Below are 27,131 nucleotides of genomic sequence, written 5' to 3'. Positions count from 1 at the left end.
AGTCATTTGTGTATTTTTTAAATGTAAATTATTATACTTTATTGTTCCCTCCATGCCATAGTATAAAGACTTAAAGTCCATTTAAAACAATTTCAGAAGCATGGCAAGAGAAACAATATGATATGCAGAATATTCTTTATAGGTATTTTCTGCAAGTTACATTAGACCCCCTTCTAAGAAAGGTTTTTTTTTGTTAAGAATACTACAAGTTATCTTTAAAGATTAGTAGGCTTGGCAATTCTACATTTTTAAAAGCTGTAAAATAGTATTTGAAAGCCATCAACTCCTCAAAAAGTTGCCTTCTTTTGCAAAATGTTGGTTTAGTACCTCTCTCATGACAGAAAAAAAAAGTAGTAGTGCCATCTACTTACTACCCCTTTGTTGAAATCTTCCTTTTTTTTTTTTTTTTTTTTTTAAAGTAGGCTCTACTGCTCAACGTGGGGTTTGAACTCATGAGCCTGAGATCAAGACTCACATGCTCAGCCAGGCACCCTGAGATCTTACATTTTTAGAATAGAACCTTGAAGTTTTTGCTGCTCCTCGCTTTGTCCGCCTAGACTCAGAGGTTAAACGATTTGCCCAGGGTAACACAGTTACAGCAGATTGGGACTAGAAGCCTGGCTTCCAGAGTACTTGTTTAGAGACCCCGCCTACATTTTTTTTCAGTTAAATTCTTGTATAGATAATGCATTTGCTGCTTCAAATTCAAAGATACTAAAGCATATATGGTGAATAATCTCCTTCATAACCCCGTCACCCAAACATGCAGTTGTCCTCCATCAGCAACCGTGAAACTTTCCAGAGCTTTTTGTGCACATATAAGCATAAATATGACCGTATTATTCTTCCCATTTTTATTTTATTTATTTATTTTAAAGAGAGAGCACAAGTGGGGTGGGGATGCAGAGAGAGAGGGAAACAGAATCCGAAGAAGGCTCCAGGCTCTGAGGTGTCAGCGCAGAGCCTGATGTGAGGCTCAAGCTCATGCTCTGTGAGATCATGACCTGAGCCAAAGCCGGACACTTAACCAACTGAGCCACCCAGGTGCCACCCCCATTTTTAAACATAAATTATCATATTATATATTCTGATGTGTACCTTACTTTTTGTTAGCATTCTTTCCATCACATATTTTAAGTGCTTATATTCACATTTGTTATGTTGTTAATAATTGCTGATATGTAAAAGAAAATTTGTTCTAGTAGTTTGTTTTGACTGATATGAGCCTAATAAATAAAATATAGGTTCTTATGTTACTATTGTTTCTTGGTATGGAAATTTCAGAAGCAGTACAAACTTAGAGTACAAGAGGAAAGGAAGCCTATCCACAAAGGGTGACCAGACTGCCATGCATTAGAGATAACTGTGAAAATTTAAGATAATACTTACTGTGTGCTAAGCAGTGTTCTAAATGCTTTACTTGTATTATTTAGTTCTCATAACAGTCCTATGAGGTGCTTTTATCACTGTTTTACAGTTGAGAAAACAGGCACACAAAATACAAATGAAACTTGATTTAGATAATACGATGGCAGAGGCCTGATTCTAACCCAGGCAATCTGTCTCAATATTAGATTGAGTGATCTAATATTGACACAGTGATGCCCATATCAGCCAAATTTTTTAAACTATGCCAACCTTGGTGCCATTTTTTTTTTAACATCTGTATGCCAAAATGCCTAGTGTTTGTATTATAGCTTTTACTTTTTTAGAGCAATTTTTTTAGAAAAGTAAGGACATTACTATGAAGGTATGGTATATAAGAAGTTGTTTCTGGAGTGGTTGCCTTCTAATCCTCAACTTGTGAAGATAAGGAGTTTGTCACACTTAGTGAACAGGTATGCAGTAGGGTGAGCTATCAGGAAGACTTAACATAATTGCCAAGGAAAGGAAGATAAAGGGCATCTAGGCACCAGAGGCGGGGAGGGGAGAAAGTTAGTTTGAATTCGTACTAGGGTGGGGTAGCCCTTTCTGAGAGAGATGTTGAGTCATGGACCTACTGTACATGGAGTCAGGAGAATTGGGCCTGGGGTGTGGTGCTGGCTAAATCACCATACAGAAGTAGGAATTTAACAGGGATTCATTTCCTTGACAATTTGGAAGACTCTAGGGAACAGTATTGGGAAAGGCAGAAAATGGTGGCCCTTTGGGGGGACTAGCAAGTGGCCATATTTGGATGTAACATAGACCCACCTGGGTTGGGAAAGGACTGGAATCTAGAGCTTGTCCCGAAAAATGCAAAACCAGGCATTCTTATAAACCATGTGTTCTTGTAAACTTGGACAAAACTTAAAAACACTGAGCCTTGGGTTTCTCTTCTATATAGTGTTTGTATTCAGTTGCACTAGATTGGTATTAGATTATCCGTTTTCAAAATTCATTCCCTAAACTCCTAGTTGTGTGGTGGTACAACAGGGATTTCATAAGCATTTGATTCACATTTTAACATGTTAAACTTTAAAACATTATAAACATTTATGTATACTCAATTGCATAACATGCTAAATTTTTTAACACAGTAGAGACCACTGATTTATACTGCCAGGTTATCTCACAGGATAGTTATGCTAGGTGAGAAAAAGTACCAATCTTAAATAGTTGCATACTGTATGATTGCATTTATATAGCATTATTGAAATAACAAAATTATAGCAATGGAGAACAGATTAGTAATTGCCAGGGAGTTCAGAATGGGGGAAGGGATGGCTTGGTTAAGGCAGGTAGCTTGAGGGGAGCCTTGTGGGGAAGGAACAGTTCAGTATTTCAGTTGTGGTTACACGAAGCTACAAATGTGATAAAATTGCATAGAAACACACACATACACAAACATGCAGGTAGTGAAATCTCAGTAAACTCTAGATTGTACCCAGATTAGTTTCCTGGGGGTACCTGGGTGGGTCAGTAGGTTGAATGTCCAACTTTGGCTCAGGTCATGATCTTGAGGTTTGTGGGTACGGGTTCTGTGTTGGGCTCTCTGCTGTCAGCATGGAGCCCACTTTGGATCCTCTGATCCTTCCCTTTCTGCCTGTTCCCTGCTCTTTCCTCTTTCTCTCTTTCAAAAAAAAAAAACAAAAACAAAAACAAGATTAGTTTCCTCATTGTGATATTGTACTATAGTTATGCAAGGTATTAACCAAGATATAAAGTTTGGAAAAGTGACCTGGGGACCATTCTGTGCATTTTTTTGCAAATCCCTGTGATTTATAGTTATTTTGAGATAAAAAGTAAAAAAGAAGAGGGGGAAAGTAACATGTTTAGATATTTGAGGGAAAATAAGCAAAAGGACAAAATTAAAATTATCCTAGGGCAGTTGGGTGGCTCAGTCGGTTAAGTGTCTTACTCTTGATTTTGGCTCAGGTCATGATCTCACGGTTTGGGGGATCAGCCCTGTGTTGGGCTCCATGCTGCGGGTACAGAGCCTGCTTGGGATTTTCTCTCTCTCCCTCCCTCTCTCTCTGCCTCTCCCCTGCTCGCGCACTCTCTCTCTCTTAAGATAAAAAAAAAAAAATTAAAATTATCCATAATACCACCATTCAGGATAACAATCCTTATAATAGAGTTTCTTGCTTTCTTTGTGTATATACTTGAATTCTAAAAAATACTATTGATTAGAAGAATTACAGCTATATATTGGTATTTTAAAAATTCAGGCCGGTGCTTGTTTGCTCATGTAAAATTATATCAGCAAATTCACTATTATGGAACTCTTACTGCCTTATTCTATTACATGTGACTGCTTTATGCATAATATGTCATGTCATTATTATTACATATTTTAAGATTTATTATTAGAGATTTAACTTAGGAATGTTCTTCTACTTAGACTTCTGGACAGGTATAATAAAATCCTTAGATAGCATTAATGTACTATTAAAAAAATGACAAAAAAAAGTCTTTATCATTTGCAACTGTTAATCTCTTTGGATCGGGCTTTTCTTGATACTGTGCAATCAAAACATAACAAGTCTGACTGCCCCAATCATCCATAATTTAGTTTGTGTTAATCAGAACACCTTCATTGTAAATGTTATAAACTTGAGCTTTTAAAATATACTGATAAGGGGATGCCTGGCTGGCTCAGTCAGTAGAGCATCAGACTCTTGATCTCAGGGTTGTGGGTTCAAGCCCCACGTTGGGCGTGGAGCCTATTTAAAATAAATAAAATAAAACACTTAAAAAGCTGTAAATACTTAAATAAAATACAGTGATAGAATGAAATACTACTTTAATCTGTTTCTCATTATAGATCCACATAAAATTTCATTTGGAAAAAATTCTTTTACTAAGAATTTTTAAAACCATTAGATTATAAGCTATAAGGTTGCTTTCATTATGAGCATCTATAACTTAGGGGAATTTTGGGGCGCCTGGGTGGCGCAGTCGGTTAAGCGTCCGACTTCAGCCAGGTCACGATCTCGCGGTCCGTGAGTTCGAGCCCCGCGTCAGGCTCTGGGCTGATGGCTCAGAGCCTGGAGCCTGTTTCCGATTCTGTGTCTCCCTCTCTCTCTGCCCCTCCCCCGTTCATGCTCTGTCTCTCTCTGTCCCAAAAATAAATAAACGTTGAAAAAAAAAAAATTTAACTTAGGGGAATTTCAAGGATGCTATTTTCACTGTTGTGTGATTATTGACCATTTTAAAAATAGTCATTGAGGAGCATCTGGGTGGCTCAGTCAGTTAAGCGTCTGACTTTGGCTCAGGTCATGATCTCAAACTTCAGAGTTCGAGCCCCTGCACTGGGCTTTGTACTGACAGCTCAGAGCCTGGAGCCTGTATCAGATTCTGTACATCTCTCTCTGTCTCTCTCTCTGTCTCTCTCTCTCTCTCTCTCTCTCTCTCTATGTGTCCCTCCTCTGCTTGTGCATGCTCTCTCTCTCAAAAATAAAAAAAGTAAATAATCATTGTATTTGAGAAGTAAAATAGTGGAAGATCCATGACAAAATATGAATTAAGGTGGAGTATACTCAAATACACTGTGTTTTATAAGTTTGATTTATTTCTGCTTGTGCATTGTGTTAAAAATTAATATCACAGACTTCTATAGAGCAAGAGTACCTGGATTGAAATCTTGGCTGCATAACTTGATCTCTCTTTTCTCTCAGTTTCCTCTTCATAAAATGAAGGTGATAGTAGTGTCTAACTCAGGATTATTGTGAATATGAAGTGTACCAATGCACCAGTTTCTGTAAACAGTATAGCACCTGGCACAAAAGTAAATGCTCATAAAATGTAGCTATTGTTTTAAAACATGTTTTTTTTTTCTTTCATTAATCTTGTTCAGCAAAATCTGTAGCATCCCAAGGTGGTTGGTTTTTTTTTTAACTTTCATATACTTTGTTTGGATTTTTTTTCATATTTAGCTCCTTTAGTTTGAATGGAATATACTTTTGTGTGTGGTGTGAGGTAGGGATCTAACTTTTTTCTAAATTGATAGACTTTTGCCTAACTCCCAATTTATTGACTTGACCATATTTGAAGTACCACAAGAATTTCCTTGTATTTTATAGGGCCTCTTTCTGGATTCTCAGCTCTGTTCTAGTGACATGTTGTCTGTGTTTCCACACATTTCCATTACTATAGTCCCCATCTGCCCTGTGGTTTTAAATAGTAATTTGATATCTGATAGGGCAAATATGCTCATTTTAAAAAATGTTTTGGCTATTCCATCTCAGGTGAATTTTAGAATTTATTTTGATGAGTTCTAAAAAACATCCAAATTAGATTTTGATTAGAATTGTACTTAATTTTTAGATGAATTTGGGAGTCAACCTTTACTCAAAACTTCCCATCAAGTAACATATTGTATCTATTTCTGGAGTTACTAATCTGTTATCATTTTAACCTAGATGCCCATTGTGGTCTTGTTTTGTATGTGATTTATGTGGTGCTGTAAATTGAGAAATTTTATGATGGTATTCCTGGTCATGGATCCCAGGAACAATTTTCTCTAGTCTGCAACCATTATTTTCAAGTCTATAGTCTCCCCAAGGAAGAAATTTATGTTAAATATTTGTACTTACAAATGAAAAACTAAAATACTTTGCATTTATTCTTAACTAGGACTTGGGTACCAAACTCCCAAGACAAAAGAATGTAATGAGCCCAGCTGGGTTCATGTGGAAATTTTTTTTTTTTTTTAATCCAGTTAGTCTTAAATTGTTTCAAACTAAAACAGGCTGTGATATGGACCCCTTTCATCTCCCCAATTCTCAAGCATGGCTAGATTTTTCCTTTGTGATGTGAGCAAAGCCTGCTCTAACTCATTCCTATCAGTGCCCAGGGCTGTGTAACCAAAGCACACATTTGCTTTGGCTGACTGCTGATCTGGCCTTGGCCACACGCCTCAGGCCTTTTCTGCCCAAGTAGTAGGTTTGGCCCTGGCTCTCATTTAGAGAAGAGAAACCCTCTTGAGGGCTTCTCATACCACTCTAGTCATGTAGAAGAAGCAGAAAAGTGAGCCTGTACTCGTGTGCTGAACTTTTAATGGCGATTCTACCCAGTATCACACAGACCCAATCAGTGCTCTCAAATCTGTCCTCTTCCTTCGTGAGAATCAGGGAAAAAGAACAGTGAGAAGGGCCTTGATTGCTCACTTCTAAAGATAACATAGAAACTTTCAGCCATTCTCAGAAGCATTGGTTTTTCTCTTGGGTGGTTGTCTCAAATCAACCAGAAAGAGGTGGAATAATAACTGGCTTGCTGAGTATTGCACATAAGCCATATTCTCTCTTAAGTATGCATCAACCTGCAGTGGGTGACTTATTACTCATGAGATGTTCTCTTCCCTTGCTTAATGGTTCATGACATGTTCTTGATTTTCCTCCTACCACTTGGTTCCTTCTCAGCTTTCTTTACTGGCTTATCCTCCTGCAATTAGCCATTATGTTGGTTTACCAGGAATCAGCCCTACCCTCTTGTTAGTCTTCTTTCTCTAAACAGTCATGTCCGTGTTCATGGCATCACTCACAGATGAACCTAAAATTTATATCTCTAGCCTGGAAATTTATGTCTATAGCCTCAAAATTTATATCTCTCTTTTGAACTCTAGATCTGCATATCTAATTGCCTGCTGGACATCTCTAGTTAGATGTCTCCAAAGTGCTATAAGTTTAATGTGTCCAAGATTTAATTAATATTCTTACCCTGAAAATGCTTTTTCTGATCCCAGTGAAAGGCATCACTGCCCCAGCAGTTGTGCAAGTCAGAAACCTGGGAGTTGTCCTTGGTTGTTTCTCCACCCTCCCCTCCCCCACCAAATCCAATCAATCACCAGGTCCCATTGATTTTTTTTTTTTAACCTTTTTTGTTCTGATTTGTAACATACATATGGAAGAGACATTGAGCTGTGCATCTTTTTTGACGTAGTAATGACAAAGCATAACCCTTGTAACCAACATCCAGGTCATCAAATAGACTATTGTCTTCAGAAAGCCCTCCCTTAAACCCCCTCTTAATCAAATATACTCTTCCTCCTTCTCAAGAGTAACTAACTTCTGTCCTGACTTTTATGATACTCACTTTCTTACTTTTCTACCTGAGGTTGCATCTAAACTTGGTTTAGTTTTTCCTGCTTTTTGAACTTTGTAAACGGTTCCATTTAAATGGAACCATTTAGTTTGTATTCTTTATTCTGGCTGCTTTCACTCAACAGTATTTTGTGAAATTCATCCATGTTTTACGGAGCTAGAGTTTATGTGTCATTGCTGACTATTCTGTTATACAGATACATCACAATTAACTTATTCACTCTTTTTTTGGATGGACACTTAAGTTGTTTTCACTTTGCAGCAATTATGAATAATGCTGCTATGAACATTTTTGTGTGTCTTCAATTTTAGTTGGTAATGCCAGACTGTTTTTCAAAGTGATTGCAATAATTTAGATTCCTACCAACAATGTATGAGATTTCCTGTTGTTCTACCTGTTTGTCGGGTGTTGGAATTGTCAGTCTATTAAATTTTATTAGCCATTCTGGTATATATGTAATGGATTTTGTGGGTTATTGAGGTGTATTTCAGTAAAATGCAAAAATCCTAAATGTACAACTTGAAAATTTTTTTATATATGCATGTGCCACTACTCAGAAGAACATTCCTATCACCTCAGAAAGTACTCTTATGCAACTTTTCAGTCAGAAGCTGTTATTCTGACAATACTGTTTTTTTTTTTAATTTTTTTATGTTTATTTATTTCTCAGACAGAGAGAGACAGAGCATGAGTGGGGGAGGGGCAGAGAGAAAGGGGGACACAGAATCAGAAGCAGGCTCCAGGCTCTGAGCTGTCAGCACAGAGCCCGACGCGGGGCTCAAACTCACAAACGTGAGATCATGACCTGAGCCGAAGTCGGTCGTTCAACCCACTGAGCTACCCAGGCGCCCCCTGACAATACTGTTTTGACTTCTCTCACTGTAAATTTGCTTTTCCTATTCTTGAACTTCATGTAAAAGGACTCCTAACAGTATGCACTCTCTTGTGTCTGACTTCTTTTGCCCAGCATAATAGCAGTTCATCCAAGTTGTTGGTTTTATCAGTTATTTTTTTATTGCTTAGTGCCATTGTATGATTTTATACACACACACACACACACACACACACACACACACACACACTCTCAGTGTATTTTTGGGTCATAGGGTAGGTATTTAATTTTGTTAGAAACTATAGAACAGTTTCCCAAAGTGGTTGTTCTATTTAACATTCCTATTTGGTTTTAATTTGCATTTCCCTAATTACTAAAGGGGTTGAGCAGCCTTTCCTCTGTTTTTTTGTTGGCCATTTAGATATCTTCTCTTTGAAAGGCTCATTAAAGTCTTTTGCCCATTTTTCTACCTGGTGTTCGTTCTTTGTCTTATTCATTTTAAGATACATGTATATATACATATTTATATGTATATATGTGTGTATGTATATACATGTGTCTATATATGTCTGTGTATGTTCATGTATATTTTTTCAGATAATCTGTGTTGTGTATATTCTCTTCCACTCTGTGGCTTGCTTTGCCTTTTCATTTTCTTAAAGGTATGTTTTGATTAACAGAAATTATTAGTTTTAACATAGTTAACCTCCTTTATAATCAGCTTTTTGTATCTTGGTATTGACGATATTCTCTTAAAGATATTTTCTCTTACATTTTGTCTTTCACATTTAGGTCAACAATCTATGTGGAATTTTTTTTAATTGTCTCTAGACAAAAACTGTCTCCTTTTAAGCCAGATGTGACTCTTCACTAAGTTTTTGTTTTGGAAAATAGTGATTTTTCATAAAGAATTTATTTCTGTTAATATGTAATGGATTTCTTGTTATTTTTTTTAATTAAAACATTTTTTTTTCTTAACATTTATTTATTATTGAGAGACAGAGAGAGAGCACAACCAGGGGAGGGGCAGAGAGAGAGGGAGACACAGAATCCGAAGCAGGCTGCAGGCTCCGAGCTGTCAGCACAGAGCCCGACATGGGGCTCGAACTCACAAACTGCAAGATCATGACCTGAGCCGAAGTCGGAAGCTTAACCGAGAGAGCCACCCAGGCACCCCTCTTGTTATTTTTAAGTGAACAAATATTTCAGTTTTCTATTTTAATTTCAAGTGTGATAAATATAATAGATAAAAGCACATGAACTGAAGCTCTTTAGAATCTCAGGTTTGAGAGTTACTGTGTAGCTTTATAAATCTTGATAAATAGTAAATAATAAATCTTGGTTATTTTTGGCTCCTTGCATTTGTATATACATTTTAGAATCGGGTTGTAAGATTCTACAAGAATACTTGTTAGGATTTTGATTGGAATTGGCATTGAATAAGTTTAGGGATAATTGAAATATTTATACAGTTGTATCTTCCAGTTCATGAACATTGTCTCTCAGTGTGTTTTGGTCTTCTTTAATTTTTTTCTCATTAATGTTTTGTAGATTTCTAAACAGCAGTTTTGTACATCTTCCTAACAGAATTTTTAAAGTGAAAAAAGTCTATATCAAAATACATTAAAAAAAAAAACAAAACATTTAACAAGAAGACAAAGGGTATCTCTGAAAAATGTGAAACCTCACTGAAGGACATAAAAGAATTGAATAAATGCTGAAACATAACTTTTTCTTAGATAGTATAACTGTCACATTGGAAAGATATCATTATCCCTGTAGACTGTCTGCTAAATACACTTTTGCGTCTTGTCATTTCTAAAATTGAGATATGCCTTGGGGTGCCTGGGCTTAACCTGGGTTGATTAAGCGTCCAACTTCGGCTCAGGTCATCGTCTCGTGGCTTGCGAGTTCAAGCCCTGTGTAGGGCTCTGTGCTGACAGCTCAGAGCCTGGAGCCTGCTTTGGATTCTGTCTCCCTCTCTCTCTCTGCCCCCGCCCCACTCGTGCTCTGTCTCTGTCTCTCTCTCTTAAAAATAAGCAACATTAAAAAAATTTTTTAATTGAGATATGCCTTAAAATTGAGGATACCTTCTAGTCACTTCTGGCCATGTGGTAGTGGTGAAGAAGTTTTATTTATGAACATCTTAACCAGTTTATTTTACTTATTTTCCTTTCATTATAAGCACAATTCATATGCATATGCTAAAAGAGCTATTTTAATAAGCCTAAAAGAAAAATCCTCAGTCACAAGGCAGCATTATGTCAGGGTGGCAATGTCCTTTTTTTAGGGCTACATAAAATTGTACATCTTACGTTGAAGGTATTTTGGAGTTGATCAAACATAATTTGTAAATTCAGTGTAATCCCAGTTAATATTTCCACAGGCTTTTAAAAACATGATTCTAAAGTTTATATGAAAGAACAAAAATGGAATTTTTTATAAAATATGAAAATCAATAATTCACGAAGGAGAATTAGTACTGTGAAAGTCAGGGTTCAAGCTGAAGTGATTAAGCATGCCGGAGCAGGTAGGTTATCCCCAGAACAGAGCTGAGAGTAGTGCTGTGACCTCATTTATAGAAATGTCACAGGTAATGAAGGTGAAAACAGTGAATTCTTCGATAAGTAAGTAGTATTGTGTTAGCCATTTGAGGAAAAAGAAAGCTAGCCTGCCATCTCACTTAAAAAAAAGAAAAGCTTTTATTGAGATACAATTCACAGATAGGAAAGTACACATATTTTGGGAATGCAAGCTGGTGCAGCCACTCTCGAAAACAATATGGAGTTTCCTCAAAAAACTAAAAATAGAACTACCCTACGACCCAGCCATTGCACACTAGGCATTTATCCAAGGGATACAGGTGTGCTGTTTCGAAGGGACACATGCACTCCCATGTTTATAGCAGCACTATCAACAACAGCCAAAGTATGGAAAGAGCCCAAATGTCCATGGATGGATGAATGGATAAAGAAGATGTGGTATATATATGTGTGTATATATATATGTATATATACACACATACACACACACACAATGGAGTATTACTCAGCAACCAAAAAGAATGCAATCTTGCCATTTGCAACTACGTGGATGGAACTGGAGGGTATTATGCTAAGTGAAATTAGTCAGAGAAAGACAAAAATCGTATGACTTCACTCATATGAGGACTTTAAGAGACAAAACAGATGAACATAAGGGAAGGGAAACAAAAATAATATAAAAACAGGGAGGGGGACAAAACAGAAGAGACTCATAAATATGGAGAACAAACTGAGGATTACTGGAGGGGTTGTGGGAGGGGGGATGGGCTAAATGGGGAAGGGGCACTAAGGAATCTACTCCTGAAATCATTGTTGCACCATATACTAATTTGGATGTAAATTTAAAAAATTTAAAAAAATTTAAAAAAAAGGAAAGTACACATATTTTAAAGGGCCAATATTTTTTATGTATCTGTATACGTGTAACAGGATCTGTCACCTAGATCAGGAAATAGACTCTCTAGCACCCCCAAAGTTACCCTTATATTTGCCTCCTAGTCAGTACCAACCCCCTTGGTGGTAATCGCTTTTTGGGCCTCTGGCCATCAATTAGTTTTGCATGTTTTTGATCTTCAAATAAATCAGTATATTAAGTCTTCTTTTGTGTCTCATTTCTTTCACTTAACACTATATGAGATTTATTTATGTTGCATGTAGCAGTTCTTTTTTATTGTGTAGTATTGTGTTAATATGCCACACTATCATTGATAGAAATTTTTGTTGTTTACTTTTTTTTTTCTAAAATGAATAAAACTGCTTAGAACACTCTTGTATGTGTTTGTTGGGTGTTAAGTACTCATTTGTTCTTGGAATTGAGTGGAAGTGGTGGGTCATAGGCTACATATATGTTTAATTTTAGTGTATATTGCCAAACTGTTTTCCACAGTGAGTATACCAGGTTACATTCCCACCAGCAACATATGAGAGTTCCAGTTGCTCTAAGTTTTATAAAATCTCAGAAACCATAAAGAGAAAAAGTTGATTAATTTGCATAAAGGCAGACAAAACCTGTGCATGGCAAAAACTAGCATAAATGAAGTTGGAATGCCAAAGATAAACTGGGAAAAAATATTTGCCGTGCATCATTTTCAAGGAGCTAATTTCCTTTAAAGAAAAGGAAAAGACAGGAATCCTTTTAAATAAATACAGGAAGGACCAACATCTCAACAGACGAGTGGGCACAGTACATTCAAAGACAGTTGAAAATAGGGGCACCTGGGTGGCTCAGTCAGTTAAACATCCAACTCTTGATTTCGGCTCAGACCATGATCTCATGGTTCTTGAGTTCGAGCCCTGCATTGGGCTCTGCGCTGACAGTGTGGAACCTGCTTGGAATTCTCTCCTTCTCTTCTCTCTCTCTCAAAACAAACAAACAAACAAACAAGCTTAAAAAAAGACAGTTGAAAAAATAAACACAAATAGTTCTTAAACAGGAAATTTCAGCCATAATAAGAGCAAATTGAAACTATATTGAAAACGTTTTTAATGTATTAGATTGGCAAAGATCAAAAATTTTGATTAACTTGGCTGAGATGTAGAGAAGTATCAGGTTCCATATAGTAATGGTAGGATTCTAAACTCTGAAGAGCAGTTTGATAATATCCATTAAAATTAAAAATGTATGTACTTCAAGAGTAGTAAGGATAAATAAATTATGATGTGTTTATACAATAGAATATTACAGAGAACAAGAATGAATGAGTTACAATTTACACACAAAAATAGATGGTTCTTACAACCATGATGGTGAGTGAAAGAGCCAGACAAAAATACAAGTTCCAAAACACAAAATTAAAGCTATGTTGTTAGAAGTCAGAGTGGTGTTACCTCACTGAAAAGGAACACAAGACAAGCTTTTGGAGGCTTGTAGTGTTCTATATCTTAATGTGGGTCCTGGTTACACAGTTGTGCTTACATTGGGAAAATTCATCAAGCTTTTGTGTACTTTTCTGAATGTATGCTATAATTCAATAACAAATTCTAAATAGATAGTAACATGTATATACACAGTCATAATGCACATACCCCCCCCCTTTTTTTTAGCAGTTCTTTTCTGTGCTTGTAAACACGAATACATACATATACACTCTTGTATGTGGCAGTTAAGTAGTATGAAGACATTCATTGCCATGCTTATCATAACAAAAGTTGGGACAAAATCTAATTACCAGTCAGTGGGGAACTGGTGAAATAATTAATGGTAATGTAATAGAGTGAATGAATAGCAGCTCTTAAAAAGTGAAAGGGAGTTCTTTGTGAACTAATTTAGAAACATCTCTTTTAAGATGTTTTTAAGAGACCAAGCAAGGTGCATGAATGATATATGTATCAGCTAATACAGTTCACCCTTGAAAAACATGGGGGTTAGGGGCACTGACCACCTGTGTAGTACAATTTGCATTTTTTAAAATTGAAGTATAGTTGACATGCAGTGTTACATTTCAGGTATTGAAAATAATCCACAATTCTATACATGCAGTTACACTCTGTCACCATACAACATTGTTGTAATATTATGGACTGCATTCCTTTTGCTATACTTTTCATCCCTGTTTGTGACTTTTTTATTACTGAAAGTTTGTACCTCTTAATTTCCTTCACCTGTTTCGCCTGTCCCCTCAACCCCCCTTCCCTCTGGCAAAATTCTCTGTGAGAATTTTTCTGTTTTTGTTTGTTCATTTGTTTTGTTGTTTAGATTTTTCCACATATAAATGAAATCTTGTGGTATTTGTCTCTGATTTCACTTAGCATGATACCCTCTAGGTCCATCCATGTTGTCACTCATAGCAAGATTTCGTTCTGTTTTATGGCTGAGTCATACTTCAGTGTGCATATATACCACATCTTTTTTATCCATCCATCCATCCATCCATCCATCCATCCATCCATGGGCACTTAAATTGCCTTCAGCACTTAGCTATTATAAATAATACTGCAGTAAATAAGAGTGCATATATCTTGAAACTAGTGTTTTCATATGGGTAAATGGGCAGTGGAATTAGTGGATCATACAGAATTTATAATTTTTTGAGGAAAACTACTGTTTTCCATAGCAGCTGCACCAACTTACGTTCCCACCAACTGGGTGAGGGTTCCCTTTTCTCCGCATCCTTGCCAGCACTTGTTATTTCTTGTGTTTTTAATACTAGCCATTCTGACTAGTATGAAGTCATTGTAGTTTTGATTTGCATTTCCAGTGTGTAACTTTTGACTCCCCCAAAACTTAGCTGCTAGTAGCCTACTGTTAATTGGAAGGCTTGCCGTGAACATAACATAAACAGTGAATTAACACATATTTTGTATATTATACAAATATATAAGCTAGAGAAAAAATGTTTAAGAGGAAGAGAAAATACATTTACAGTACTGTATTCATCAAAAAAATTTTATTATGACTAAATCTGCAAAGTTCAAACCTGTGTTTTTTAAGGACCAACTGTATTTTGTGTGGGTATATTTTTTAAGTCATTTACATAAAAAGTATATAAATAGAATATTTCTGGAAGTATAGAAAAATATATTAATGCTGGCTGCCTGGGGAGAAGTTGGTGGCTGGGGAACAAAATGGGAGATACTTTCCCTGAATACTCGTATACTTTTAAATTTTAAAAATTTTCATAATGGCAAAGTGCACATAATATAAAATGTACTGTATTAAGCATTTCAGGTGTACAATTCAGTACTCTTAATTTAATTTTATTCACATTGTATAACCAGTATCCAGGACTTAAAAAAATTTTTTTTAATTTATTTTGAGAAAGAGAGAGAGAATCCCAAGCAGGCTCCACACTGTCAGCAGAGCCCGAAGTGGGGCTCAAACTCACAAACCATGAGATCATGACCTGAGCCAAAACCAAAAGGCTGATGCTTAACCAACTGAGCCACCCAGGTGCCCCCAGAACTTTTCAAACCCATTAAACAGCTCCTCGTTTCCTCCTCCCCTTTACCTCTGGCAATCACCCATTCTACATTGTGTTTCTATGAATTTGACTACTCTAGATACCCCATAAGAGTGGAGTCATAAAATATTCGTATGTATTTTTGTGACTGGCTTATTTCACTTAACATAATGTCCTCAAGGCTCAGACATCGTATTTTGTGATCTTTGAATTCTGTACCTTGTTCATTTATTACCGATTTTTATTATTTTTTAATGTTTATTTTTGAGAGAGAGGGAGGTGGGGTGGGCAGAGGATCTGAAGAGGGCTCCACATTGATAGCAGAAAGCCTGATGCAGGGCTCAAACTTGTGAACCGTGAGATTGTGACCCGAGCCGAAGTCCAATGCTCAGCTGACTGAAGCACCAGGCTCCCCTATTACCTATTTTTAAAGGAGCATTAGAATAAAAAGGTAAGACTTTATCATTCAGAGCTGGTTAATTATATGTAAAAGTTGGTAGTGTGTATTATTCACATCAACCATCATTTAATGCCAGTTTTGTCAGCAAAACAGATTTATACCATAGTGCCATTTAAAGTTTTATTTTACTACATATTTCTCCTTGTTTTCATGTATAGGTATCAACCATAATAGAGGGTCATTAAGTCCCCAGCCTCTTGACTCTCAGTCTGCTCAGTACAGTAGTTTTTCCCCTGGGCTTATTGTCCAACTTTGGCCCTTTCCTCAAAGTCTACCTCTTTACCCCTGGCACAACCTGGTTCTATGCCAAGGGCATTGCTTCCTCTTTGCAGATTTCTCCTGTATCTCTGACCTGGAAAAAAAAGGGTGGGGGGGGGGGTCTCGTTCTCTAGCTATTCAGTGCTGCTTAAAAGCATTATTCTAGAGCTTTCTGCAGTAATACTGTTTCCCATGAATTGAGACTCATTCTATCAGGATTGTTGACTGAGTGTGGGGACAGAGGAACAAGTTGAAATGACTGAAGTTTATGAGAGGACTTTGTACTATTAAACAGAACAGAGAAGGACAGGCAGGCTCTAGGTGGAAGATATGTGACTAGTCTTTGAATATGTATTGGTTTGAGATGCTGGCCTATATTGGTTTGAGATGCTGAAGCTGTGAGCTGGAAGTGGGGATTTAGAAAATAAGTTTTCATTATAAATTTAGTGTATGCCAGTGTGTGTGTGTTTATGTGTGCCTGTGTAGAAAATGCAGAAAAGTATATAGAAGAAAAAATTATCCATAGAATAGATTATCATTCTTAACATTTTAACTGAATTAACTTCTGGGTGTGTGTGTTTATTTGTTTTGGTTACGTGTTATGAAAGTATATGTATGAACTCTCACATTTTAAAATGGAGTTGAGATTTTACATTTTGTGTTCTGCTTTTTTTCTTTGTATTCTGTTCATGAATGAAAAAGTCCAGAGCCAGTTACATGTGATGCTTCTCTTGTGTTAAAAGTCAGCAGCAAAAGAAAGAGGTCATAAATGCAATTGTAGGGCTTGTTGAAATCACACATGGTGAGAATCCTGCACAGATGGAGAAGATAATGTGGCAAGGACAGAACTTTGGAAATTTGCCTATATTTGGGGATTCAAGAATAAGAAATCATAGAGAAGCAGGAGAATTAAGAGTTTAGTGTCAAACTAAGAGTGGAACAAATTCCAAGAAAAAAAGGAGTAGTTAGCATTGTTAGGTACTAAAAAAGAGAGTTCTGGATGAATACTTTAGATAAGAAATTGTGAAATCACTAGTTGATCACAAAATTGATTCTGTCCAGCAATGATGGAATGTCAGGGACTGAATTTACCTTGCTATTTTAAACAACTGGAAAGTCAGCATATGAAATAACAATTTAGAGACATTGGATGAGAGGCAACACGGCTGTGATCACTGAAAGAAGAGAAACGAATTTACCGAGCTCTGTGGTTGCCCCAGTTTCTTGTTAGGAGGTGTTTTTCAGGCTGCAGAGTGGAGAGGGGAACCCAAATAGAGCCCAGTGGTTTCCTTGAGTTGAGAAGACAGAGATGGGAGTTTGATGGGGCAAAGTCAGCTCTCATTTGTGGGGCACAATGTAAGGGAGGAGAAGTTGCCCAGAGAACCCCAGAGATATGCAGGTGTGTACCCTTGAGTCTGGTTGAGTACTGATCTTCACATGCATAAGAAGAAACTACCTGAAGCCAAAAAAAGAATTCCACTGAAAAATAGTGGGCTGAAACTCACACAAGGTTGGGAATAGTGTATGTTCTCACTAGCCAAAGTATATGTTGGGCATCAAAAAGATATTGCCTTGGTTATAGGGCTAAATTAGCCCTAAAATAAAGGCTGCTCTGGACCTGCCCTACCAAAGCATAAAAGCAAGCCTTGGAGGATCCAGATGATTCCAAGAAACTTAATTGTGTTCTGGAACAAAAACAAGCACTTTTTAAGGGAATATAGCAGAATCTAGTACCCCAAACATAAAATTCACAGTGTCCCTGCCATCCAATTAAAAAATTACCAGGCAAGCAAAGAACCAGAAAAATAGGACCTATAATTAGAAAATAATCAGAAAAATAAAAAAATGGAAATAAACCCAGAGATGATGGAATAAAAAAGTTCATTAAAGCAGCTCTTTTAATAGCTCTATTTTTTTTTTAATGTTTATTTTTTGAGAGAGAGTGAGCAGGGGAGGGGCAGAGAGAGAGGGAGACAGAGAATCTGAAGCAGGTTCTAGGCTCTGAGCTGTCAGCACAGAGCCTGATGTGTGGCTTGAACCCACCAACTGCAAGATTATGACCTGAGCCAAAGTCAGAGGCTTAACCGACTGTGCCACCCAGGCACCCCTAAAACAGCTCTTTTAAATATGCTTTATATGTTCAGGTAGGTAGAGGAAATGGTTAACATAATGGAGAGATATTAAAAAGACCTCAATATAACTTCCAGAGATGGAAATGGAGTGAAAAATATACTCAAGGGATTAGCAGCACATGAGGCACCAGCAGATCAGTGAACGTGAAGATGTAACAGTAGAAACTGTTCAAAATGCAACAGACAAAAAATGTGAGGAAAAATTAGCAGATCATCAATGTCTAGAACAGGAACAGTAGTCAGGAACAAGAACAGTCTAACATATGTGTATTGGAGCCCAGAAAAGAGGGAGGGAGGAGAATGAAAGACATTTTTTTTTTCAACGTTTATTTATTTTTGGGACAGAGAGAGACAGAGCATGAACGGGGGAGGGGCAGAGAGAGAGGGAGACACAGAATCGGAAACAGGCTCCAGGCTCTGAGCCATCAGCCCAGAGCCTGACGCGGGGCTCGAACTCACGGACCGCGAGATCATGACCTGGCTGAAGTCGGACGCTCAACCGACTGCGCCACCCAGGCGCCCCCGAAAGACATTTTTAATAATGACCAGAAAATTTCCAAATTTGATGAAAATTGCAAACCCACAGATTCAAGAAGCACAACAAATCTCAAGGAGAATATGTATAAAGGAAACCACATCAAGATACATCATAATCAAATTGCTGACCACCAGTGATAGGGCAAAATCTCAAAAGCAGGCAGAGAAAAAAGACACATTATGTAGGGTAACAAGAAGGTCAGCAGATTTCTTATCAGAAATTTAGCAAATCAAAAGACGGTGGAGAGACATCGTTAAAGTGCTTAAAAACAAACAGAACTGTTAGCCTAGTATTCCTTACCTTGGAAAATACTTTTCAGAAATAGTAGTGAAATAAAGACTTTTGAACAAACTCATGCTGAGACTTATTTGTTGCCAGCAGACCTGTACAACAAGAAATGTTAAAGGAAGTTATTCAGGCAAAAGATAAATTATTTAAGGTAGAAATATGGATCTTTACAAAGGATTGAAAAGTCCCGGAAGTGGTAAATGTGGGGTAAATATAAAGATATTTATTATTAATTCCTTTAAATGATCATTGACTTGAGTGACTAACAGGTATGGTGTTTAGGTTCGGAGTGATGGAAATGTTCTGGAATTAGTAGCTTTAAAAAGATACTTGGGGGACACCTGGGTGGTTTAGTCGGTTAAGTGTCCAACTCGATTTTGGCTCATGGTTTGTGGGTTTGACCCCTGCATGGGCTGTGCGCTGGTGGTGCGGAGCCTGCTTGGGATTCTCTGTCCCTCCCCTGCTTGTGCTCTCTCTCAAAATAAATATTTTGGGGGAAAAAAAGATACTTGGTTTTTAAAGCAAAAGTAATAATGTATTGTGGATTTTTATAACATATAGAAGTAAAATGTATGACAACAGCAAAAAGATGGGAGGAAAATGGAAATATATGATTAGAAAGTTCTTAAATAATACATGAGGTGCTCTTTATCTGCTATGGGAAAGCAGCCTAAGTTAAAGGTAATATAAAGATACAATGTAAAACCTAGAGTAACCACTAGGAAAATTAAATAGAATTATAGCTAATCAAGTAATTGTGGAGATGGAATCCTAAAAAAATTCTCCATTAATCCAAAAGAAGGCAGGTAATGAGGGGAAAGAGAATAAAATACAGTTTGGACAAACAGGGAACAGCAAGATGCTAGACTTAAACATAGTCATATCAACCTGTCATTACATTAAATGTAAATGGTCTTGAAAAGCTTTGCAAAGTAAAAGAGATAAAAATTACCTCTATTAATATTTTAGTGCACTGCCAGTTGATTTTTGTTTATAAATATGTATGTGTACACATGCATATTCATCCAAATGTCTATACATAAATATGTGCTGGGGTTTTTGTTTTTTTTTAAGAAAAAAAATTGAGGCCATGCTCTTCATTTCCATTTAAGTTTGGATCACAAGCATTTTGACATATAATAAAATATTTGAAAAGAGCTTTTAATGTCTGTATAGTATTCCACTGAATATCCAAAATGTAATTTGCTTCATCCTAGATAATTTGCCATTTAGGTTGTTTTTCAACTTGCCATTTTAAATAATACTGTGTTGAACACCCTTGTACACATTTATGTAAATCTTTACATCATTGATTATTTTCTTAAGCTAGATTCCTGGAAGTGGGATTGTTAAATTAATCTTTAGAAAATTGTGCCTATTTACACTCCCCCTATAGTGTATAGGAGTGCCAATTTAACCTTTTCCTTGTTACATGCCTAGTATTAAACATTGCCAATCAGATTGTTTTCTAAACTGTAACTTGATGCTTATGGGATACTTCTTTATCTTTGAAGTTTGAAAATTCTGCCAATCTCTGCATTAAATTTAGCTAGAACACAAAATGTGTACATTTATTTTTCCTTCAACTACCTTCTCTCCTTCGTTCTCTCACTTTTTTCCCCTTTTTCCTTCCCTCCTTTCCTCTCTCCCTCCTTCCTTCTTCCTACTTTAATAGTTTAGTTTTCATTTCTTTGGTTATTACTTCAGCTTTATTTGTTCTAGAATATGAACTTTTCCGTATCACTCTTGTTCACTATTGCCTCCTTGGTGCCTGGCAATAGTTTACTGTATGCTCAATAAATTTGTTAAAAGAATAAATACTGTTTTTTTTTTTCTTTCTACAACTATTATTGGTAAGGTTGGTCTGTATAATATTTCTAACATTTTTTTCTTTCATCTTACTAGTCTGTTTTGTCCTTTTTGTTGTTCTATTATTGTGGGATAATTTATCCATTTATTGTTTTATGTCACTTTTTGTTTGGTAGTAGTTTATCTGCTACTCACTACTTCTGTTGCTGTTTTAAATTTGGCAAGTCATGTTATTCATCTCTGAAAATCTTTTCATCTCTATTAATCCTTTCCCCATATGCAGAATTTTCTGAGATTCTTTAAAAATATTAAGCTCTGGGGGCGCCTGGGTGGCGCAGTCGGTTGAGCGTCCGACTTCAGCCAGGTCACGATCTCGCGGTCCGTGAGTTCGAGCCCCGCGTTGGGCTCTGGGCTGATGGCTCAGAGCCTGGAGCCTGTTTCCGATTCTGTGTCTCCCTCTCTCTCTGCCCCTCCCCCGTTCATGCTCTGTCTCTCTCTGTCCCAAAAATAAATAAACGTTGAAAAAAAAATTAAAAAAAAAATATTAAGCTCTGTGCATTTTATTACTTTCCTCTCAGTTTATATCAACTATTTGAGACTCAGATTTTATGTCTGTTTTTCAGCTCTAGGATAAACTTCACTGTGTAGTACATTTTAAAATACTTTAGGGCTGGGAAAGAAAAGAAAATGGAGTATTAGTATTGTTATTTGTTCCCTTACTTCACTTTGACACAACTAAAATGTGGAATCACGGGCTTTTAGTAGCACAAAGTTAGGGCTCAGGAGTTTTTATTTGCAAATATTGTTCTGTGGGAGGATTCTGGACAGCATCTACTTTTTTTGAGAGAGAGAGAGAGCAAGAGCAGGGGAGGGGCAGAGAGAGAAGGAGAAAGAGAGAATCCCAAGCAGTCTCCACACTGTCAGTGCAGAGCCTAATGGGGGGCTTGAACTCTCAAACTGTGAGACCATGACCTCAGCTGAAATCACAAGTCGGACGGTTAACCAACTGAACCACCCAGGCAGGCGCCCCTAGACAGCATCTGCTTCTTCAACTACTTTTTGAGACCCCAGAAGGTAGGGAGCTGGTCAAAGAAAAAGTAATGAAAGTTTGAATACAAAATACCTATTCTTTAGAGGACGGCAATTGGGAACTTGAAAGAATTGGTTATTCCTTTCTTTAGTTATTTATACTTTAGAATTTTGACCTGGGAACCCAAAGATGAATGAGAGTTCCTTTTCTCCTGAAGTCCAATTTAATGCCAGACACAGATGATATAAACAAAATAAGTAAAACAGTAGTGGTAGTGGTGTACCAGAAAGTGAAGGAGATCCATAATTTGCGGTTTACATTTTCTCCTGAGAGGTCAGCAGAGACTTTTGCAGAATGAAAGAGATTTGAGATTGCATTTTGGAGTGATACCGTTTAACCTGTGATGAATAAAAAAGCTACAAAGCAATGCTTAAGTTTTTTTTTCTAGTTGTAAGAATCCTCGTATAGGGATGGAAAACAAATCTTAACGTATTGACTCAAGATAGGTGATTTGAGGGGCGCCTGGGTGGCGCAGTCGGTTAAGCGTCCGACTTCAGCCAGGTCACGATCTCGCGGTCCGTGAGTTCGAGACCCGTGTCGGGCTCTGGGCTGATGGCTCAGAGCCTGGAGCCTGTTTCTGATTCTGTGTCTCCCTCTCTCTCTGCCCCTCCCCCATTCATGCTCTGTCTCTCTCTGTCCCAAAAATATATAAACGTTGAAAAAAAAAAAAAATTAAAGATAGGTGATTTGAAGGGAATGGGACTGAACCTCAGTTTTGTGCATGTAGCTGCTAGAATTCTATTTCTTTTCACATTAATGTGAAATTAATCATTAAAACCTTAAGTTAAAATGGAGGTTTAGGGGCGCCTGGGTGGCGCAGTCGGTTAAGTGTCCGACTTCAGCCAGGTCACGATCTCGCGGTCCGTGAGTTCGAGCCCCGCGTCAGGCTCTGGGCTGATGGCTCAGAGCCTGGAGCCTGTTTCCGATTCTGTGTCTCCCTCTCTCTCTGCCCCTCCCCTGTTCATGCTCTGTCTCTCTCTGTCCCAAAAATAAATAAACGTTGAAAAAAAAGATTTTTTAAATGGAGGTTTAAAATTTTTTCCCTTCATACTTGAAAACTATTTATGGTAGCAATAATTCTGATGGCCTCAGGTATTCTCTTCCCAGCACTGACTTACGTCTTGAAAGAGTGGCTTAGGGGTACCTGGGTGGCTCAGTTGGTTACGTGTCCAACTCTTGATTTTGCCTCAGGTCATGATCTCACAGTTTGTGAGTTTGAGCCCCGCATCGGGCTTTGTACTGGCAGTGCAGAGCTTGCTTGGGATTCTCTCTCTCTCCCTCTTTCTCTGACCCTCCCCTGCTTGTATTTTCTCTCTCTCCAAATAAGTAAAACGTTAAAAAAAAAAAAAAGAGTGGCTTAGATTTGCTTTCATATTCCTGAATAACCCACAGTACATCTCCCAGTGTCCAGTTTTAATTACTGGCAATATATGCCACTGTGAATACCAGTATTATTTTTAAATCATGGGGGGAAGGTCTAATATTTTCATTGATATTAGCTAGCCTAATGATCTACAGATCTCTGAACCAGGTGTTTAATTATTTTTCAAGTTCAAATTTACTTACACTTCAGGGAGTCTAAGGTTACAATCAGAACATGTTGATATTTACAAAGACAATTTTGTTCAGTTTGTTAATCTCAGCTGGGGAGGTTTTGCTGTTAAGAGAATCCTCATCAGTTTCTTTTTTCCATTGGAGACAGTAGTTTCAGTGGCTGAAATGCTGGATTAAATATGAAAATATGCTATAGTCCAGGTTCTCTTTATTTACCGTGAAAAAAGAAAGCAATGTGCCAGACCTGTGAACTCCTCTGATAAAGGGAGGCCACAACTACTCTGCATATGAATACCAACAACCAGTTAAGACATTTTTCTGTATCTGGAAACTTGAAAGTTTCCAAATATTTAATAATTTAAGTTTACTTCAAGTGTTTGTAAAATTTCAGTTAATAGAGATTCATTCAGGATTTATGTGGATTTACTCTTGACAGAAACTCAAGATGCAAGTAGCTACTTAGGCTAGCCCAGTGTTTTTCAAACTAGTAGAAGATGAGTTTTTAAAATTTCCCATCTATTATGGACTGATAGTTTACAAAAAACATTTATCAAAAAATAAATGCAAACAACACATGCTAAATAAAAGGTCAAGTAGTTTATGCAACTGACAAAATTGCATTTTAATAGTATAACCAGTAAAATAATGTTAAGAATTATAAAAACTGTGCATGTATAGTCAATTACTATGGTAAATTTCTCTATTACACTTAACTTTATGTTATTTGGTGATTGTATCTAAAGTTATGAAATAGAAGTGTGCCTGGTTGACTCAGTCAGTGGAGCATGCAACTCTTCTGAGTTTGAGCCCCATGTTGGGTGTAGAGATTACCTAAAAAAAATAATAAAAATAAAGTTATGATAAATATAAGTTGGGTATTTTATTTATTTTAAAGTTTATTTACTTATTTTGAGAAAAAGAGAGCACGAGCAGGGGAGGGGCAGAAGTAGAGGGAGAGAGAATCCCAAGAAGACCTTGCGCTGTCAGCACAAAGCCCAATGTGGAGCTTGATCTCATGACTGTGAGATCTTGACCTGAGCTGAAATCAAGAGTCAGACACTTAACTGACTGAGCCACCCAGACACCCCAGCAGTTGGGTATTTTAGACACCTAACATAAACCTTGAACAAGCATTGTCTTATCAGTACTTAAAGTTTAAATGTGACGAATGAGCTTATGTCTTGCTTGTTATCTAGGTTGGATTGAAGTTGGCAGTACTTTCAGATGATGACATAGGGTTAAACTGTTGCTATGCTTTTATTTAATAGTACTCTAAAGTAGGGATTTGTGGGGTGCCTGGGTGGCTCAGTCATTTGAGCATCTGACTCTTCATTTCAGCTCAGGTCATGATCCCAGGGTTGTGGGATCAAGCCCCACATCAGGCTTCACGGTAAGTGTGGAGCCTGCGTAAGATTCTCACTGTCTCTCCCTCTGCCTCTCTCTCTCTGTGTCTCTCTCAAAAATAAAAATAAGGGGTGCCTGGGTGGCTCAGTCAATTGAGTGTCCAATTTTGGTTCAGGTTGTGATCTTGCGGTTCGTGGGTTCAGGCCCTGCATCGGGCTGTGTGCTAACAGCTTGGAGCCTGGAGCCTGTCCCAGATTCTATGTCTCCCTCTCTCTCTCTGCCCCTCTCTCACTCATGTTCTGTCTCTCTCTCTCAAAAATAAAATAAAATGTTAAATTTAAATAAAAATAAAAAATAAAATGTGTATTCTATTAAAAAATAAAGGAGAGATGGGGCGCCTGGGTGGCGCAGTCGGTTAAGCGTCCGACTTCAGCCAGGTAACGATCTCGCGGTCCGTGAGTTCGAGCCCCGCGTCAGGCTCTGGGCTGATGGCTCAGAGCCTGGAGCCTGTTTCTGATTCTGTGTCTCCCTCTCTCTCTGCCCCTCCCCTGTTCATGCTGTGTCTCTCTCTGTCCCAAAAATAAATAAACGTTGAAGAAAAAAATTTAAAAATAAAGGAGAGAACATGTTAATTATGTTGGTGGGATTAGAAGAAGTGATCTTAAAAACAGTTTCATCAAGCTCAGAATATTCATTTAGAATTTAACCAAAAACAAGTGATGCTTTATCTTTCAACAGTAGTGAATTCCAGCAGTTTATGCTGTCAGTGGTTAAATTATCTTTAAATGAAAGAAATAGATTCGGTTCTATTACATTTCCTATCTGTGGATCTCATTTGGATGGAAAGTTAAACTTCAAAGTGTCCTGTTACATTTATAAATCATATGGTGATAATCTATAAAAACTTCTTCCAAGGAAACTTTTGTTTTTCGCTTTATCTCAACTGCCATTGAAAAGCATGTTGCATTTCTTCCTTGTAAGGAAGGCTTAAGATCATTAAAAGTACTGAAGATATTATACAACTTGGTTATCCAGTGCCATCTTTGAAAAGTGGAATGAAACTTGTTTTTTATCTCACAGAAAACACTGAGTTTGTAATTTCAACTTCCCCCCAGTAGCCATTGTCTTAACATTAACATTGTTTTAACATTAATCCATTAGTAATCATTTATAAGATACATCTTTATTATTACATAATAAAATAATCTTTGATGCTTTACATTTTCATGATTTTTATTAGGACACTAAACCCGCTGTTGAGTTAAACTGACTTTTTGTGTAACAAGATTTTGTCAACAAAAGAACCAGTGTGTTGATTTACTTTCTGATGCTTCTTCATCTGGAAAATTACTCCAGAATGTTTTCTTGTCATATCAGTTGTGCCATCAGAACATTGTTCTCTGCAAAACTCCAGATCACTTTTGTTGGCAGTGTAATTCTTCATAGTTTTATCCAGTTCAAAGCTCTGATTGTGTTTGCTGGCTGTTCCACTGAGAGCAAGAGTTCTTCCTTCATATTTAAACAACATATTAGCAATATCTGTGCACTTGTCCAGGTACAATGAAAAATACTTTGCAAGTATTGTTTTGTAAATTGGTTCTTCCAGATCATTAGTTTCTAAATGTGGTAAGCTGTGCTAGCTTCGAAAAATACAGATTTACCCAATATTTCCAAGCAAATATTTTTTATTTAGTTATTCTCTTGTTTCTTAACAATCGTATTTACCATTTTAGTTTTAACAGTCCAAAGTGCTAGGATAGGAAGCCTGTAAAACAAACATTTATGGATGAAATACTGAATATCTGCTTCTGTTAGCCTTTTAAATTCAGTGCTCTTTCTTTCAAGTAATTCTTTTGGTTTTGAACTCATTTTTGTGCACATTTTATATATAAACACTCCTTAAATTTAGATGGTTTTGTTGTTCCATTAACCAGTATATCTCTGCAGTTAACATACTGTGATGTTAGCACTTCACCATCAATTATGGCTACAAAACTGAACTCCTTCTACAAGGGATCATACTCCTGATTGAAAGTAGGCCTCTGCTAGTCTTCATCTATTCAGAACCGCTTCCTTCATTCTCATTTCGTTTACTGCCACTGGTGCATTCAGAAAAGATATGTTTTTTCCACTAAAAAGATGCTGAAAAATCCACTGAAGCTTGTTCAGTAAATTAGGTTACAGTAATCTAAATTTCACTTCTCTAATTTAGCTAATTATGTTAAATAATAAAATAAAAAGCCGGCTTGATTAAGATCAAAATGTTCATAAAATTAACTAGTTATGAAAATGAATAAGCCTGTGCATTTTCTCAGAATTTTATACACCTTCAGGTAGCTGGCAAGATTACCTTAAAATC

General features: G+C 37.0%; 1 protein-coding gene and 1 non-coding gene across 2 annotated transcripts in view; both read left to right on the top strand.

Moving 5' to 3' along the window:
- Positions 1-27,131, top strand: part of VKORC1L1 (vitamin K epoxide reductase complex subunit 1 like 1) — a 64,299-nt gene that overhangs the window by 4,715 nt on the left and 32,453 nt on the right. The gene's annotated exons all lie outside the window — the stretch shown is intronic.
- Positions 4,067-4,139, top strand: TRNAK-CUU. The gene has a single exon. It is a non-coding gene; the product is annotated as a tRNA-Lys (tRNA).

Source organism: Leopardus geoffroyi, chromosome E3 (genome assembly GCF_018350155.1).
Source record: "Leopardus geoffroyi isolate Oge1 chromosome E3, O.geoffroyi_Oge1_pat1.0, whole genome shotgun sequence".
Taxonomy (NCBI): domain Eukaryota; kingdom Metazoa; phylum Chordata; class Mammalia; order Carnivora; family Felidae; genus Leopardus; species Leopardus geoffroyi.
Note: the sequence above shows the minus strand (reverse complement) of the source record. Positions and strands in the feature narration are given on the sequence as shown.